The sequence below is a fragment of the Meriones unguiculatus genome, chromosome 18, assembly GCF_030254825.1.
Source record: "Meriones unguiculatus strain TT.TT164.6M chromosome 18, Bangor_MerUng_6.1, whole genome shotgun sequence".
Lineage (NCBI taxonomy): Eukaryota > Metazoa > Chordata > Mammalia > Rodentia > Muridae > Meriones > Meriones unguiculatus.
The window spans coordinates 20,043,203-20,057,422 of NC_083365.1; the positions used below are offsets into that span (position 1 = coordinate 20,043,203).

At 43.2% G+C, this 14,220-nt stretch overlaps 1 protein-coding gene across 5 annotated transcripts in view; it reads left to right on the top strand.

Annotated features, from left to right (window-relative positions):
- Frmd5 (FERM domain containing 5) overlaps positions 1 to 14,220 on the top strand; it is a 250,220-nt gene that overhangs the window by 12,389 nt on the left and 223,611 nt on the right. The window lies entirely within an intron of this gene.

The window sequence follows — 14,220 nt, forward strand, 5'->3', positions numbered from 1 at the left end:
GGTGATGTGTGACCTTGAAGTTCATTGTTAAACAAAAAGCTTTATGTTTATATTTTAGTTAACCAGAACTTGAGACAGAGTAGAAATCTGTCCTGAATAAAGGGACGCAACAGGGCTCAATCTAAAAATGTTTGAAAGCTTTCAGCTTTAAAGGCTGCATTAGGCATTAAATGTAGAATTTTCTATTAACTTTTTTTTTTTCCCCAACATGACCCTGTGTCTACTGTTGGATTTGAATTCAGGTCTGCCTGACTTCAAAGCTATTCTCACGGTTTTCTGATGAAGTAAGCAGGAAGTTTAATAGTTTACGGTAAAAACTTGAGACCTGTGTTAAATGCCTGACTCTTGAGTGGTTTTGAGACCCTGGGCTGGCAACTGGCCCCCCAAGAAGCAATGTGCCTCCTCATCTGTAGAAAAGAAAGCTCAGATTGGAGGTCCCTCTAGTCTCTTAGTGCCAGAACGTTCTGTAGCTCACGAGAGATTTGCTCATAGTCCACTAAGCGTTTTCCCTTCCTTGGTGAGGGCCACTTGGCATGGCCGTTGTCATTCTCAGAGTGAGGTGACAGGAGGTTAGTGCTCCCCTCTGTGGTCTGACCTTCGTTGTGCAGAACTCAAAATAAATTTTATTTGCTGTCCAACACAGATTACGTTTTGGAGGATTGATTCCTGCTAGTCCAAACTCCCAAGAGCTCTTTTTAAAACCCATGCAGAATCTGCTGTGGTTATATTTGGATTAATGACTACTGCCTTCTGCTGGCGTAGGCAGTGGCTTTAGGGTCAAAGACATTGGACAAACAAATTACGGCGTTGCTTTCGAAGACAAAGGGAATCAAATGGTTTTGAGCAGTAGTCTTCCAGGTTGCGTAGAGTTCTTATAAGTCGTCCACTTCCATAGCGGTAGTTTAGGGATTACGTACACCTCTGAGACAAATGAGCTTTCCCCCTTCAACAGCATGTTAATGAACGCTGATACGTCTGTAGCGCTTTCTTTTTCCTTTCTTTCTTCTTTCTTTCTCTCTTTCTTTCTTTCTTTCTTTCTTTCTTTCTTTCTTTCTTTCTTTCTTTCCTTTCTTCTCTTTCTTTTTTCTTCCTTCCCTTCTTCCTTCCTTCCTTCCTTCCTTCCTTCCTTCCTTCCTTCCTTCCTTTCTTCTTTCTTTCTCTCTTTCTTTCTTTCTTTTTTTTCTTTCTCTCTCTTCTCTACCTCCTACTCTCTCTATTTTTCTTTTTTAAAGATCTAGACAGGCTGGTGAGATGACTCAGATGACCTCCTGCCTCAAAGGCTGGAGGACCCCTCAAGGTGGAAGCAGTGTAAAGGTGGAAGCAGAGAAAGGTGTCCTCTGGTTTCCATATACATGCCATGGCATATCATATACATTACACCCACCTACTACATGCATGCATGCACACACTCACAGAGTAACAATGAGGAAAATGCAAAATATAGCAACAGAGGTCTAGACAGAGGGTATGATCTGTTTAACTAGGTGACTAGGTTTGGGAATTTCTTAGAACTTATTTGTTAAGACAGTTTGCTCCTTAAATTAATGGACTTAGCTAGATAACGTAAATGTTATGTTGACTTTTACTAGTTTATCTTTTACTGGGAGACTTGTTTTCTAACTTTGATTTTTAAATGCCAAGGGAGGGGTTTCTAACCTGGCCCTCACTGTTATGACTATATTATTACAGTGTCACAGGCAATATTTTCCTCCCTCCCTTCCTTCATTGACAGGCTCTCATCCTAGTCAAGGGTATCCCGGAATTCACTAGATTGCCATATTGGCTTTGAGCCCATAGTGATCTTCCTGCCTTAGCCTTCTTAGTACTGGGATTGCAGACATGAGCCATCTCATCAGGCTGTCATAGGCGACATTACATATCTGCCCCACTCCTGGGCCTGGGATTTCATGATTTGTTTGAAGCTAGGGCACTCTGCCTGTCAGAGCAATGGTCTGCCACTGAGCTGCAGTCGCCAGGCTCCTCATGTTGGTGCAATGCAGAGGCGCATCCTGAATGTTGTAGAACTCAGTGAGGGTAAATTCTGGACCGCTTTAAAGGTGGTCATTCTTTGCTCTCAGGCTTCCAAATACTGTTTGTTTTTGTTTTTGTTTTCACCTCTACAGTGTAAATAAAATGTCAGCATTTTAGTTCAGTATGGATAGCTACATAGGAGGCTGAGACAGGAGGATTCTTGAGTCCAAGCTATCCTGGGCAACACAATAACCTTGTGTAGAAAAAAAAGTCAGGTTTTTTTGGGGGGCGGTGGAGGTGGGAGGGAAGGTATACATTTACTTTGAATAAAATTGGTGCCTTTTCGCAGTATGTGCTTATCAAGAGTCTGACAAATGAACCCATGCAACAAATACCATATGTACCAATCGTGTGGTTTCCTGGGCTCCTGTGAGATCTGACTTTCCCTCCTTCTCCAGCATCTGGCAGCCATGAATCTGATTTACCTCCTTAGAGTTTTGCCTTTTCCAGTGTCACAATTGTGGTTATGCATTATGAGTCTGTTTTGTTTCATTTTGTTTTTGCATTTAGTGTGCCCCAGTCTCCTACTAGCTGAGGGTACTACTTGCACCCTCAGGCCTGGCATGCACATTTTAAATTGGATTATTGTCTTCTTGTTGAGTTTGAATTCACTCTGTGTTCTGGATCTAATGCCTTTACTGTTTTTTTTTTTTCCCTGTGGATTATCTTTTCATCTTTCAAAGATTTTATGTGTATGCATGTTTTTCTGTGTGGGAGATGTGCACACGAGTGCATTTGCATCTGGTGTCCAGAAGATGGCATCAAATCTCCTTGAGCTGGTGTTACAAACTATTAATGTGGGTGTTGGAAACCACGATAGTGGTCTAGGTAGTGTCACGTGAGGACATATGGAAAGCTCATACCATGAGTTTCAAAAAATGTTCTTTCTCCCATTGAATGGTCTTGGTCCGTTTTCTTGAGGATCAACTGGTCATAAAGATATGGGCTTATTTCTGACTCTTGGTGTTGTTCTAGTCATCTTTCTACCTTCATTTTGGTACCACATTCCTTGATTGATTTAGCTCTTCAGGAAGTTTTGAAATCAGAAAATGTGAATTCATTAACTTTGTTCTCTTTTTTTAAAAAAAAATTTTTTATATTTTTATTGTATGTGTGTGCCCGTGTGCATGTGTGAGTGCAGTTGCCTGTGGAGTCCAGAAAGGAGCTGAAGTTATAGGCGATTGTGAGCTCTCTGTCTGATAAGTGCTGGGAATTGCACTCAGGTCCTCTGCAAGAGCAGGTCGTGCTCCTGACTCCTGGGCCGTCCCCCCGGCTTCCTAACTTTGTTCTTTTAAAAACGTATTTTTACTGATGTGTATACGTCTGTGTGAGTAAATTCCATATGTGTGCAGGTTCTTGTGGATATGAGAAGATGGTGTCTGATATCTTGGAGCGGGAGTTACAGGCGGTTGTGATCTGCCCGATGTGGGTGCTGGGAACTGAATTTAGGTCCTACAAGAGCTCTTAACCGCTGGTCCATTTCTCCAGCTCCTAACTGTCCATTTTCAAGATGGTTTTTTGCTCTGTGGCATTTCCATATGAACCTGGGGGCACTCAGATGCAGCGAGGTGCTAAGTGCTTGCCTGGCATGCAAAAGGTCCTGGTTTGACCCCTAGCACCAGAGAGGAAAAGGAGAGGTAAAGGGCAAAGGGAAGGAGGAAGAGAGGTGGGGGGAGGGGAGATGTTGCCCACAGCCCTGATGTCTAGAATTGACTCATAAAGCTCCTTGTTCTTGGTGTGGTGTTTTTGTGGTCATGCCCAGCTTTATTTAGTTGTCTAATGAAGAAGGATATTGAAAAGCCCACCGATTCATATTTGTGATAATTAGAAATATTAATATTTCCTTGATGGCAAAGGTGGTGATAGAAACTAAGTCGTCCTCCATGATCTGAAAAGTGAGGGTATCTTTCCATAGAAAACAGATTTCTAGCACAAGCCCTTCCAAAAATGACTGCATTGGGTTTTTAAGTAATGGGTAGGAAATGTGGCACAACTGTCAGAGGTTATAAATGACGATGCATTATGAAAGCAGGTGAGGAAACAAGCAGAGATTTGCTGAGGGGAAACAGGCATATATTTTCTGATCGGTTTTGACAAACACCAGCAGTGGCTTGTCAGTGTGGAAAGGGTAAAGATGAATTCATTAACTGTCATCATAATGGCTAAAACAAGCCTTTTTTTTTTTTTTTTTTTTTGTAAAGTCTTTCCTGGGGTTTTCAGTTCTGCACTGATGGCTCTGAGGTTGGCTGGAGGGCTGATGGGCAAGTCATTCATGCTTAGACGAAGAGGCTTTTTTCAGCTGCCTGTGGTGGGTTTTAGTGGATTTATGTGATAGTTGTATTGTGAGAAGACCATCCCATTTGTGATCAGAAAACTTGAAGTCAAGTCTTGGGTTTGTCACATAGCACCTGTGTGGTGCGCCCTGCATGAGAAGGAGTGTCAAAATGTGGGTAACTTTTACAAGTACGTGCTTCCCCAAAATAAGAAAAGGTAATAGGCATAGCAGCCCACCTACTTTACAGAGTTGGAAGAAGATGAAGGCAGAGAGACTGAGACAGAGACAAAGACTGACAGAGACAGAGATAGAGACACACACACAGAGACAGAGACAGAGATAGAGACAGACCGAAAGAGGGGGAGAAGTGGCTATCCCACTCAAGAAAACTCCCCTCCTCCCCACAGCAGCTTCAAGTCGTTTCCAGTAGCTCTTCAGTTAGGGCTGGAACCTCACGAGTCCCTCTCCTATAGTTATATCCTCCACAGTGATCTTTGAATTGTGATGTGTACTTTTTTTTCTTGATGATCTCTGTTATTGTGATAAAACAGCCCGACAAAAAGCAACGTAGGAGAGAAAGGGGCTTATTTGCCTTATGATGCCAGGGTATAGGCCTTTGCAGCAGAGAAGCTACAGTGACAGGAAGCTGACGCAGCTGGTCACGTCACATCCACAGTCAGGAGCAGGGAGAAATGCACGCACGCCTGTTGCTTGGCTCCTCTCTCCTTTCTCATACGGTTGAGGACCCCTGGTGTAGGGGATGGTGGCGTCCACAGTGGTCTAGGCCCTCCCACACCAATTACTACTCAACACCATCCCCACAACATGCCCAGAGGTCACGCTAACATCGACAACTAGACAGTGCCTCAGTTAAGACTCTTCTGAGGCCATTTTAGGTTGTGTCAAGTTGACAGTTCAGCCTTAACCACTGCACTCATTTCTTGGCTGTAACCTCCTTGTAATCTTTCTGTTGGCCTATTTCTTTAAAACCAATTTATTTACATTTCTTATATCTCTTTCTCCCTTTCTAGCACCCCAACACCAGGTAGGAGAGAGAAAGGGTTAGTGGGAGAGGGGGCACAGTTCTCTTAGCTACTTCCTGGTGGTTAGGGTCGTCGGGTTCCTTGGAGCCAGTCCAGTGGAGCCGAAGTTGGGGAGCAGCAGCTGCCTTGTTCTTTCTTAGAGCTCCCCAACACGCTCTGGGCTCTGGCATTTATTCTCTCTCCAGAATCCTCAGATTTAAACTATCTGCAGCTGACAATGAACCCCTCTCAGAGCCCACATGAGGCAAATAGTCTGCTGCTGTGGACTGTCTGAATCAGTCCCACATCCCACACCTGGCATTAAAACAGAAACACGTTTGCATATAAAAAAACCCAAAACTTCCACAACATCTTTGGCTATATGCCTCACATCTCTACTTACTTGGGGAAACTTTGCTCTGATCTGGGTCCCCCTCCTCTTCTTCAGGTAACTGACCCTTTGTTATTTTTTGTCCAAACTAAGAAATGATGTGAGTACTTGAGATTTCTCCTATGGAAAAGATAAATTGATTTTAATTTTGTGTAGCTGTTCAGCTTAATGAGCATGGCTGACGTACTAAGCCTATGAGTAGCACACAGATTTTCTTCTTCAGCCTTGAATTTCCCTTTTTCATCGTTTTCCCAGTGCCTGTCCTCTTAGCTTCTTGCTCCTTTTTAGATGCGTTTGAAATCTAATCCTCTTCCGCCCTGTCCAGATTCACTTGTTGGTCCAGAATAGATTTCACGATACATTATCACAGCACGCAAAAGAAGAGATTTCATCTGTAGATTCGACTCCTCAGTCCTAGATGGAGTAAAGTCCTTAGTCCTCAGTGGCGGAGGCAGGCGGCTTTCTCCTCCTTGCTGAAATGGAAGTAGCTTTTCCAGTTCTGATGCTTGAGGCTGATAAGGTTGTCACTTAGAGCGTTACTTCCTCTTCTTGCTTGTTGACGGGGAAACTTTTTTACTTGAGGGTTTTCAGAGTCCTTTTGATTCGTCACCGTCTATTGTAACAATTTCTTTTTTGTCTCTTTCCCTTGCTTTTTGGCCTCTCTCTGTGTGTGTGTGTGTGTGTGTGTGTGTGTGTGTGTGTGTGTGTTTTGACAGGATCTCACTATTTAGTTCCTGGCTGGCCTGGAACTTGTTCTATAGACCAGGCTAGACTCACAGAGATTCACCTGTCCCTGAGATGAAAGGCACTATTCCCAGGCATTTCCACTTTTTAAAAGTTTGTTTATTTATTTGTGCCTCCGTCTGCCTGTGTTAGTGTGTGCCAGTGTGGAGTCGGTATGCATGCTTGTACATATGCAGGGCACAAGAGCGTGTTAAGTGTTCCCTGTTAGCACTTTCCACCTACTTGCTTGAGTCTGGGTCCTCCCTGAACCCAGGGCTTCTTGAGTCTGGCAAGGTGCAGTGATCCTCCTGCCTCTGCCACACTTGGATCTGGAGTCACAGACCTCCGCTGGGATGCTTGGCTTGGCGTGTGCGGTCTTAGCGCTTGTCTTCATGATTGCGAGAAGTTAACGTTCTTAACCACTGAACTATCTCTACAGCCCCCCATTTCCTTTAAGTCAAATATATTTTAACACTGAAATTATGTATTTTGAGTAGCACGGAAATGAATGTGTATTTTGGAGAATAAAAAATGCTACCTAGCGTAAAATATCATTGCATCCTTACAAGATTTATTTAGCTTTTCGTTGTGGTTGTTGGATCTGCCTTTATTGTTTGGAGCAATTTGAAAAACAGCATGTCTCATTTTTTTTTGAAATTATAGACTATTTTTCAAAAAGTCATTGAATTTAATTCTAAATTAAAGGAAATAGAAAATCTGATGTGTTTGTAATTTACATATAATCAATTTTGTCATATATATATGTCTTATTTTAAAAAACAGACTGTGCAGCTTAATAAAAATAATACACAGTGATACTGTGTTAAAAGTTCAGATGGAATCTGAACTGTTTTCTCTTCAGTAAGGACACAGCAGCCTTCCTGAGGATGGGAAAACAGAGCCTAACATGGGGAAGGCAATGGTGCCTGTGCCAGCCAAGTTTCTCAATGCCATTTGGAAACTTTCCAAAGGTTTTGTTTTATTTATGATTATGGAGAGGAAGGGCCCACCATACCACCTATATGGAGGTCCTGGGACAACTTTGTGGAGCTGATCCTCTCCTTCCACCTTTATGTGGGTTCTCGAGCCTTGCCCAGGAACTGTGTACAAAAACTTTAATCATTCACATTCAAGGGAAAATCATGTCTTTGCTTAAGAAAAAAAAATCATCTGTGTTCTGAAGATACTATAGGGAATGCATTGTTGGTGGACATCATTGAAGAGTCAGATGGATGGAATAGGGTGGTGCTTGCTTGTAATCCCAGATTCTCAGGAGGCTGAGGCAGGGAGGTCACAGGCTCAGCACCTTCAGGGGTCATAGAGTTCAGTGAGGCCTTGTTTAAAAATAACGAAGGCTGGAGAGAGAGCTCAGTCGTAGGGCTCAGCGTCCCAGTGTCTCGCACTAGAAAAAAAAAATCCCCTGAACAATTTATGTACTGATATCATCTCATTCCTGGGAACAGAAAAGCTTAAAGCGCAGCACAAAAGACAGTATTCAAAGGCTAAATATTATATTTTACCTCTGAATAGATTTTTTTAAAATGAAAAAAAATTGAAGTTGATAATAATTGTCTTTGTCTAGATATGTTTAAACAAGGAAAATACTTTTTTTTCCGTTTGAAAAAAAGGAGTCTTAGTACAATATTCAAACATGGAAGTCATTATAATGTTATCACAAGTTAAAAATTAAAAAATTTTTTTTTGCTTTTTTTTAAAATTTTTCATCAATTACACTTTATTCATTCTGCATCCCCCCCATAAGCCCCTCCCTCCTCCCCTCCCAATCCCACCCTCCCTCCTCCCTCTGCTTGCATGCCACTCCCCAAGTCCACTGATAGGGGAGGTTCTCCTCTCCTTTCTGATCTTGGTCTATCAGTTCAAAAATTTTAAATTTTTAAAAATTGTATTTCGGTAGCGTAACAGAATGTGAGATTTTCAGACGTTATATATAAATAGGTACCATATTTGAAGCAAAACCTCTGTTTTGTCTGTGTCATATTGAAGTTCCCATTTTCTGAGGAGTGATGAAACAAAGGTCCTTAGCAGTCCACACTGTTCAGTAAATATGAAACCCGGCCCCACATGCTTTAACAACCACTGGCTTTTATAGGGAGAGAGACGTGTGCCTGCATGCTTAAATATTTCCAGCGGAGTCCCTGTTCTCTGCTCTTGTTTCTTCCTTTTTTCCTTCCTCCCCTCACTCTGGAATTTCACTTTTCTCCATTTTTCCGCTCTCCTCTTTTCAGGGGTGATTTTTGCATCCTACTTCCAACCCTGGGATTTTTTTTCCCCCTCTTTAAAGCTTGTTCTCAAAGTGCTTTTTGAAATACCAGTTCCAAAGGACTCATTTGGCTGAGGCTAACCCTCAATTAAGATCAGGAGGAATCGGGGGTGGGGGAGAGTGTCTGCTTTATGTTTTCCTGATGAAGACTGTGGTGCATAAAGCAATAAAAAAACAATAGCTTTAACCTTTGTAAATTGACCACAATATAGACCATAAGGTGTTGCACACCTGGGGAAAAATTAGCTGAATATGTTTTGCTGAAGGACCTCATTCCTTCACTAATAAAAAAAATTATACAGTTAAAATCAGTCTCAAAAAGGTGTGGTGGGCCCTTAAGGGTTACATGTTAGGTGAGACACGATTAGACCCTTTCAGGGAGCCAGGGGTAGGTGGGGGAGGGAAAGAGAGCTAAGGCAAGTGTGATTTACTACGTTATTACCTCTACCAGCTTCTACAGAGCAAAGCGGACAGTGGTTCAGCCAAGGCCTGTGATTTCTCTCGTGAATTCACTGTGGTCAGTGCTTGCTGTGAGCACAGAGGAGAACAGATAGCCGGATTCGAGGTAGTAAGCGATAGGGAGGAGTCACCTGCGTGATCCTGAAGTGATACTGATCAAGAACAACAGGGAGAGAAGAAACGTTTGAAGTAGGGAAGGCCAGGAGCTACAGGACAGCCTTAGGGTGGGATAGCAGTTAGTCAGCCCAGCAGACTTCCTGAAAAGTCTGATATGCTCAAGTGTAAGACACTGTTCCAAGATAATTCTTAGAACTACAAGAAAATGTTTTTATGTAAGCCCAGTCAATAGAACATTGTAACTAAAAAGTTAAACATATGAAACAGAATGATTAATTATGATGCATCAAATGATAGGATATACAAGTGTATACATTACACAAGGTACTTTAGGGGCTGCAGAGATGGCTCAGTTGTTAAGAGCACTGGCTGCTCTTTCAGAGGACCCAGGTTCAATTCCCAGCAACCACATGGCAGCTCACAACTATCAGTAACTCCAGTGCCAGGGAATCCTCCAGGCAGTAGGCACATACATACATGAAGGGAAAATACACATACACACACACACAAAAACAAAACAACAACCCCCATCCCCCGCAAAAGTGCCTTAAGGTTACAAAAAAAGCCACATGTTAAAAGATTGTGTGCATGTGGGAGGACTTGAACTAGTGAATTGTCATATCAAAAGGTACACGAGAAAGTCCCTGGCATGCCTGGTTGACACCTGCTGGAATGACGGTGTCTGTGGTAAGTTGTAAGTAGGATGTTTGAGGAAACCGAGCAGATAGGATGGGGCACAGGTACTGTCTGGATGGGAGAAGGAGAGGGAGGGAGGATAGGCAGACCTCCCAGGGACAGGGTGGGGCCGTGAGCTTCCAGAAGCCCGTGGGCAGCTGGTCTCTTCTGCTGCGTGCCCCGTTTTCTTGAGAGCCTTTGGAGATGTTTGGGAGTGCATGTTGGAGCTCAGCTTTGGTCTCTGGCTGGACGATTCATGTCTACCAACATTTAATCTGGCTCCCAGCACCGGTGGAAGCTCTTCCCTAGGCAGATGCCTGCCCGGGCTTATGAAGGATGAGGGCTTGGATATTTTGCTTCCTGTGGGCTTAGTTAGCAGTCTAACAAATGGTGGGGTGCCCAGATGTTCAGCTCAGCCTTGATAGTGTCCTGAGGATGGCAAATAATTGGTAGAATCCAGAGCTGTCATCAGCTTGATATCGGTGACGGGTTGGGTGGGGGGGTTTGATATGAAGTGATCAAAGGAAACGATATAATGAATCTGTTAGATTCATTACGCACGTTCATTATTTATTCGGTGTCCTTTAAAAAGTATTGTCTGAGTGCCTGCCCTTGGGGTGTTTGTGGTCTGTTGGAGAGACAGCTGAACTGAGCTTGCTAAAATCCTGAGAGTCAAGCCTAATATAAAAAGCTTTTGAAGAGGGGGAGCTGGGAATGGCCGCAGGTTTCTTAAGACAGAGAGATAATTAACTTCTTAGCTGGAAGGTAGGAAGAGACATAACTCTAGAGGAAATAACAAATCCAGAATTGGCACTCTAATAAAAAGAAGGCTATCTGAGAGAAATCAAGTGTTAGGCAGAGCAGTGCAAATACAAAAGCAAATTTTAAGAAAGGAGGAGGAGGGATGCCTGTGATGTGGATACTGATCTCTAGTCAGGAGTATAGTTAAGAGGTGGGCATGGGTTGCACAGCAGGATGACCATAATAATGAGAATGGACTGTACTTGGAAAAAAATTTTGAATCGTTTCACCATCAAGAAACTGTATGTTTCAGTAGATGGATTTTCTCATTTATAAACATCATCCAGTGCGTACATTTATCAAAGCATCCCATGTACCCCATAAATAATTTTCCTGTGTCAATAAAATAAATTTAATTTTGGGCTTACCTAGCTAACATGTGTGGGGCCCTGGGTTCAGTCCCCAGCACTGAAAAAAAAATTACATAAAAAAAAAAAATAGAGGGGCTACAGAGATGTGGCTCAGTGGTTTAGAACACTTGCTGCTCTTACAGAGGGTTTGAGTTTGGTTCTTAGCACCCAACGTTAGGTGGCACACAGGTGCCTCAACTGCAGCCCAGGAGATCAGACACTCTCTCTGGCCTCCAAGGGCACCTTCACCCTTCTCTCTTCCATCTCTCTCCTTTCTCTCTCTCTCTCTCTCTCTCTCACACACACACACACACTGAATCTTAAAGAAGAAATAGTTAAATGTAAAGATGCTAGGAAAAAGAAATGTTAAAATAGTAGAAAATTTTCATTTGGTTTTTGTTTCCTGAGACAAACAAACAGGGTCTGATTATCTATCCCCGGCCATCCTAGAACTCACTCTGTAGACGAGGCTGGCCTCAAACTCAGAGATCCACCTGCCTCTGCCTCCGAGTGCTGGGATTAAAGGTGTGTGCTACTACCACTGGTTAATTTTTTTTTTTTTTTAATATATGCCGACTGAGGCTTCTGCCGTCTCTATTTTATTTTATTTTTGTAGGCATTAGAAGAAGAAAGGAAAGAGGGAAGTCTGAGGTTTATAATCCCTTAAGGAAACATCTCTCCTAAGACCTCTTGGGAGGAAGCCTAACATAAGTTCTAAAGGTGATAGACAGGTCACATAGAAGTGGAGAAAGAAGTCGTTCGCCTGAGCCCATGTCCTGTGGAAATAATTTTAGCGGGGAGGGAAAGGTTATGGTGGAATGAGAAGCTGTTTTGGAACCCGGAACATGTAGATCAACGGAGACAGGTAGATGAGGCCGGTCCTATTGCTGATGGAAGAAGTTGGTTGCCACACACCACCCCCTGAGTTTCCGGGAATTACCACAGTAGCGATGCATTCAAATCAGTTATTAATTATGTATCACTCATCACATTAGTGATTACAATGGCACTGTGGGGGCACAAAAGATTAAATGCATCTGCTAAGAGCAAGCCATGTGCTCTCTGTCAACAGGAGCTAGTGTGTTGCACTGTGGATGCTCACTGGTCCCTCCTTTAGTCAGACAAAGAAGCCGGATGCCTGTCTCATGCTGGTCCTTCCACACAGAATGTCCCTCACCTTCCTCCCTCTGTATTGTTCAAGAAGGCTCACCTGTCACTTCTTCCGGAAGCCTTCCGAACTGTAGTCCTCCTGAGCCACGCATTCTCAGAGGGTTTGGCTTGTCCCTCCTCGTAGAGCACACAGTTATTAGAAACGGTAACTGGATATTCACCCACCAAATCGAAAGCCTGTGCATGGGCACAGGTGCAGCCTTCTTCCCCTGGATCTGTTACTAATTCAGAGAAAGAGCGTGAGCATCCGTGGACCTAACACCAGTACAGTCAAGCCCGCTGCCCAGGGCAGGTTCATTCCTGGGGATGCGTCTAACCTTTTGTGCCACCGCAATGATATTTAATGAATCGCTTGCCCCTTCTGCCTCAACTGTATGGCATTCTTGGCTTGATAAAATTAATATATCCCCAACCACTGAGTAATGTATTTTCTTCCTATAAAACCAGGGCCAGTAAGTTTGCTGTGATTCTTTCAATTGGCTGTGAAGGGCTCTTCAAATGATATACATAGCTTCACCAGATGCCACCATGAAAATGTGATGATTTTGTGATAATGGGCTTAATGCTTAAGATGAGCTTGAAGTTTGAGCATCGTGGTATATGTCTGTAATCCTAGGGCTTGGGGGGTGGGGGAAAGAAGGATCCACATTTGAGATCATCTCAGACTACACTGAAAACTCCTCCTTCAGAAAAAAAAAATAATGTTGCAGTGGTGTTGTGATTCCCGGGATCTCGTGGGGTGGTGAGACAAGTTCTCCCTGTCTCCATTTATCTAAACACTCCACGTTCCAACACAGCCTGACGGAATTCTACCTAATGTTTAAGGAAGAGCAAACACCAGTACTTCTCAAACTGCTTCCCAATGCAGGATGGGAAGGAACACTATTAAATTCATTCTATGAGGCCAGTATTACCCCAATACTAAAACCAGATAACATCACAGAATGATGAGAAATTTAAAAACCAATTTGTCTGATGACCGTAGGTGTGGAAATTCTCCACAAAATAGTTGCAAACCAAATTCAAGAACACAGATACTATAATCAAGTTGCTTTCCATTCCCAGGGATGCAAAGTGCATTCAATATATGCAAATCAACAAATACAGTATACCATATGAGTAGTCTTAAAGACAGACATTACATGATCAGCTCAAAAGATGCAGAAAAGGGATCTGACAGAATTCAGTAGGTCCTTGCTGGAGAAGCTATCTCCAAAGCCCCTCATTTTCATACTGATATGTAAGGGTTGGTTTTGTTCAAAGATGGAAAACATTTCTTTCTCTTTGGATCAGGGCTATTCTTTGGTTTTTGGGGCTCTGAAGTTCCACTGAGTCAACAGACCTACTCAAGAAATCACCTGTCAGGGCTGGAGAGATGGCTCAGAGGTTAAGAACACTGGTTGTTCTTCCAAAGGTCCTGAGTTCAATTCCCAGCAACCATATGGTGGCTCACAACCATCTATGGTGAGATCTGGTACCCTCTGGTGTGCAGGCAGAATGCTGTATAAATAATAAATAAATGATATTTGTTTAAAAAAAAATCACCTGTCAGCTCCCAATACTGGTCACTCTAGAACGAACCAGGAGATTACAGTCAAGCTGTATTCTAGTTGTCTTCTGTCGCTCCGATAAGCACCGGAACCAGTAGCAGGTTGTTGAAGAAAGGGTTTATTTTAGCTTATTGGTTACCGCTCATCCCGAAGGGAAGCCGATCCAGGAACTCCAGTGTGGAGGCAGGGACTGAAGCAGACACACGGAGGAGCGCCTTACTGGCTTGCTCAGCTAGTTTTCTTACACAGCGCAGGTCTACCTGCCTAGAGATGGGACTGCCCACAGTGGGCTGGGTCTGCCTGTATCAACTAGCAATTAAGAAAATGCCTCACAGACACGGCCACAGGCCCGCCTGATCGAGGCAATTCTTTGGT